The 5,000-nt window shown below is 44.7% G+C and overlaps 1 long non-coding RNA gene across 3 annotated transcripts in view; it reads right to left on the bottom strand.

Annotated features, from left to right (window-relative positions):
• The window catches only part of LOC127006817 (uncharacterized), a 61,546-nt gene that overhangs the window by 13,901 nt on the left and 42,645 nt on the right, over positions 1-5,000 (bottom strand). For 2 of the 3 annotated variants that reach the window (XR_007759773.1, XR_007759770.1), the window contains exon 2: positions 1,643-1,742. This is a non-coding gene — a long non-coding RNA (uncharacterized LOC127006817). Of the gene's footprint in view, positions 1-1,636; positions 1,743-5,000 lie in introns of all 3 variants that reach the window. The other variant, XR_007759771.1, reaches the window with a different exon arrangement.

Here is a 5,000-nt window from a genome sequence, read left to right as displayed (position 1 = left end):
GCGCGAAGGAAAATGAAAGAAAATTGATGAATGACAAGAATAAAGATTAAGTGAAAGATGGATTAAGGAAGAGGAGGAGGAGGAGGAGGAGGAGGAGGAGGCGTGGCATAATGATGGACAGAAGAAAAAGGAGGAGGAAATTAGAGAGAGAGAGAGAGAGAGAGAGAGAGAGAGAGAGAGAGAGAGAGAGAGAGAGAGAGAGAGAGAGAGAGAGAGAGAGAGAGAGAGAGAGAGAGAGAGAGAGAGAGAGAGAGAGAGAGAGAGAGAGAGAGAGAGAGAGGTGGGTCAGGTCTTTGTCTCATACTTAAGTGGCTCCTCTTCCTCTTTCTTTCACCTTCCTCCCCTTTCCTCCCTCCTCTTTTTTTTATTATTTTTCCCCCTCTTCCTTCTCCTCCTCCTCCTCCTCCTCCTCCTCTTTCTTTCACAATCTAACTACAGTCTTCCTCTTCCCTCATTCTTCGTCCTGTCTTCACCTCCTCCTCCTCCTCCTCCACACCATCATTATCATCATCATCATCTTTTCACTATTCAGCTCCTTCCTCCTTGTCTCCTTCCCTCTCCCTCCTCTTTTCCTTTCTCCCCTCCTCCTCCTCCTCCTCCTCCTCCCTTTCGTCCTCCTCCTCCTCAACCTTTCAATAAGTAACCCCTTCGCACCCCCTTCCCTCTCCTGTTTCCATTCTTCCCCTCCTCCTCCTCCTCCTCTTCCTCCTCCGTTAACACGTAGCTCGCTCTCCAGCACGTGATTAGCGGTAATTATACACGTAATTACAAGTTTCCGTCCTGGTGATGGCGTAATTATAATGGACGGGAACAAAAGCGATTACAACAGGATAATGATAATAATAAAAATAATGATAATAACGATAATAATAACAATGAAGGATGAATAGAATAAAAATAAAAGGAAACAAAAATAACTTGACCTCTAAAAATACAATTGATTAAAAGAAGGAAAGTATTGATCTTAAAATTATTTGTTGATCATGACTAAATATTTTTCTGAAAGGAATTATGAAGAGAAAAGTTGTTGGAATTATTAAAGAAGTGTGTGTGTGTGTGTGTGTGTGTGTGTGTGTGTGTGTGTGTGTGTGTGTGTGTGTGTGTGTGTGTGTGTGTGTGTGTGTGTGTGTCCTTCCTGCTGTCTTTCAATTCCAATATCTTTTAAGAGAGAATTTCCGGGTTGCAGAATGACATCTTTGTGACTAATTATTTCTCTCTCTCAAGCACGCCTCAATGGTCCATTCAGCTTCTCTTCAACATGAAAATTACTTCGATCACCATCTCCTCCTCCTCCTCCTCCTCTTCTTCCTCCTCCTCCTCATTTTTATCATCATCATCATCATCATCACCTCCTCCCTCTTCCTCGTCACCTTAGTCATTCCAATAATCCTCCTCGCCACCTCTTCTCTCAATGGGCAACAAATTAATTCTCTCGTCCTGTAATTTCTCGGCCAAATTCACGTCACACTGAGGCTTGCGGCGACCCCCAACGTACCCTCTCTCTCCAAACCCATTTTAATATTTTTTTAGCGATTTATTTACTTTTCGTCTTTTTATCTTTTTCCCTTTTTCTTTTTTTCTCTTTCTCTCTCAATAACTAAAAATAAAAGTGCAATCAATGAGAAAGATAACGTACAATCACCTTATTTGCATAGGTAGAATCGCGTAGGTAGTCTTTCCTTCCTCCCTCCCAAGTCAACACGCGACATACTTAAGTCTTTCCTGCGGCGGCGGCGGGAAATCTGTGAAGGAAAGAGAGGAAGAAAACAATTAATTCCCTCTCGTCCGTATAAGCTGCCGGATCGCTCTCTCCAATCTCTCCCAAACGAGCGGAATGGGCCGAGTCATTTCCCCGCCACATTTCCCGATCAATCTCCCTCGCTCGCCCTTTTTCCCCCGTCCTCCTTCTCCCTGGTGCCGTCTCGCCCTCCCTCCGCCTCGTTACAAGGGTGAAGATTCGTGAACACACACACACACACACACACACACACACACACACCAAAACCACCTAACAAGTACACGTGCGATGTTCTTTGCGATTTTTTGGCCCCCTCCCCCTTTTTTTTTTTGCTTATTTCTGAAGGGTTTGCAAAAGTTAGCGTCAAAATACAGAGTTTCCTACCACCGAACACTAATCTGATTCCCTTACACACACATAATGATATGGAAACTTTTTTTCTTTTACTTTTTGCATGATTTTTTGAGGGATTTCCCAAAGTTAACATCACAATACGGTCAAAACACAAAATACATTACCACTAAACACTTATCTAATACAATTACATACATTTTTTTCCCTTATAAGTTCGGTTTGAGGGATTATTGAAGAGTTTTGCCAAAGTTAACCTCAAAATACAGAGTTTCCTACTACTAAACATGCACCTAACCCCCTTACCCCCCCACACACATACCTATACTTCATTTAATCATTGTTCCTTCTATTTGCGGGATTTGCCAAGCCTCCGTCCAGAGTTCCGTGACACCGCCGAGCACCCTTGACAGCGCCCTCCCCCGTGGCCCAACACTCCCAGCCCGTATAGAGCCATTCACATAAGTTACACAGTGTTTCCCTTTGTGCTACTCGGCGTGGCGACAGCAGTGGCCCGACTTTAGCACTCCCTGACGCGTGTTTCGGCTCATTGCGCTTATACAATTGACTTTATTACGTTGTCCTGCAGGGAGGGAGGGAGGGAGAGAGAGAGAGAGAGAGAGAGGGAGGCGACAGCTGGCAGGGCAGGTCCTATCCACTTGCCTGCTTTGGTGTGGACTCAGCAAATCCCTCGAAAACTACGCAAACAATAGCAGGAAGAGTTAGAGAATGTGTTAACGTGTATTGTACCTGCATAATGACGAGGGACGATTGTAAAGGTAAGGTAAAGAGTAGCAATAAGGGGTCAGTGAGGTCAAATCCTTCGAAAACTATACGCAAACAATAGCAGGGAGCGTTAGAAATGTGTTAACGTGTATTGTGCCTGTTTAATAAGGAAGAACGCTTGTGTAGGTGAAGTAAAGAGTAGCAATTAGGGGTTAGTGAGGTCAAATCCTTCGAAAACTATACACAAACAATAGCAGGGAGACTTAGCAATTTGTTAACGTGTATTGTACCTGTGTATTGAGAATGGACGGTAGTATAGGTCAAGTAAAGAGTAGTTTTATGTACGTCAGGTCACCGCCGTCACCGCTAGGTCAGTGACGTCGCTTGGAGGTCAGTGACATCGTTGCAAGGGTGTTTGTTTACGGACGTGTGCGGTAAATGGCGCGGTCTCCTCCCCTTTCCTCTTCTTTCTTTCTCCCCTTCCTACGTCGCTCTCTCTTCTCTCACAATCATCCTCGTCCACTTTTTCCTCTTCTCTCCCCTTCTTCCTCCACTTCCTATGCCCTTTGTCTTCCCCTCTCTCTCTCCTCTTCATTTCCTCTCCTCTCCTTCCCTTCCCTCCCTTTCAGAGCGCTTCGTCTTCCCCTTCCTTCCTCTCCTCTCCTCCCCTTTCCTTCCTTTCCTCTCCTCTCCTTCCCTCCTTCTAAACTCCTTGTCTTCCCCTTTCTCTCCCTTTCCCTCCTCTGTTTCCTTTCCTTCCTACACCCCTCGTCTTCCTCTATCTCTCCTCTCCTTCCCTTTTCCTCCCTTTCTACACTTCTCGTCCTCCCCTTTCCCTCCTCTCTTTTCCTCCCTTCACACATTCGTCTTCCCTTTACTCCACTTTCCCCTCCCTTCCTACACCCTTCGTCCTCCCCTCTCCCGTCTCCCTTTCCTTCCTCTCCTCTCCCCCCTTCCTCCCGTCCGCCGCCACTTCCCCTCCTTAGCGCCGCGCCGGACACAGATGGATCGCCACTTAGCATGGGTCTAAATTGCCCCTTAATGAAATGGTTAAGTAATTGAGTCGCGGCCTGAACCCGACGCCTCGACAAATGAGCGCGTGCGGTAAAGATTCGATCCAAAGCCGCGACTTAGTTTTTGCCTTGACGGGAATGGAAGAAAATAAAGGGAACAAGGTTTAACATATATACATCATTCCCGTGACTAGGATTTGGTTTTTGGAGGCTGGGGACAAAACGAAGAATGTGTAGCATTTACCTGACTAGTATTTCCTTCTGAATGCTGGAAAACGAAACAAAAAAATAACTAAAATCAATGAAAGAAACGTGGAAGCGGACACGAAAATTGACGCAAATTTTCACACTGGAAGACAGCAAAACAACAAAATATATAGCATTCCCTTAACTAGTATTTTCCTCTCAATATTCATACTAAAAATAATACAATCGATGAAAGAAACGTAGATATGGGTGCAAAAATAGATGCAATTTGTTTTTTTTATTCACACCGAAAGAAAATAAAGAATAAATATTTTGCATTCCCTTAACTATTATGTCCTTTTTAATGATTCAAAACTAAACTACAAATAAAAAAAAATCAATAAAATCAACATAGAAACGGGCCACGACAACAGATGCAAATTGCGTTTTTCACACCGCTAATAATTGATGGTCGGCGCGGGACGAGGAACAAGGCGAATCGTGGCTCGGTAGGCCGCGTCCGGGGGCGGGAAGGGGCGAAAAAAGGGCCCGACGGAGGCGAACATAAGAGGGGACAGCTGCGCGCCCTGCCGACCCTCCTGCAAGAACTGAACCCTGGCGCGGCATTAGGGGGAGGGAGGGAGGGGGAGAGGAAAGGGAAGGATGTAAGGGGGAGGGGAGAAATAAAGACCCATAGAGCCATTGAGAGAGAGAGAGAGAGAGAGAGAGAGAGAGAGAGAGAGAGAGAGAGAGAGAGAGAGAGAGAGAGAGAGAGAGAGAGAATAGACCTCAGGCAAAGAAAATAGGCCTAAATAATACATGAACATCTGACATTTTCCTCGAATCGTATAGTAATTCATCCATTTCACGTTTCTCAACTAAACTAAACAGAAAATAAATATTATTTATGTGTGTGTGTGTGTGTGTGTGTGTGTGTGTGTGTCTTTATATATATATATATATATATATATATATATATATATATA

This window comes from Eriocheir sinensis, chromosome 33, assembly GCF_024679095.1.
Source record: "Eriocheir sinensis breed Jianghai 21 chromosome 33, ASM2467909v1, whole genome shotgun sequence".
Lineage (NCBI taxonomy): Eukaryota > Metazoa > Arthropoda > Malacostraca > Decapoda > Varunidae > Eriocheir > Eriocheir sinensis.
This window is presented reverse-complemented; position numbering and strand designations above follow the sequence as displayed.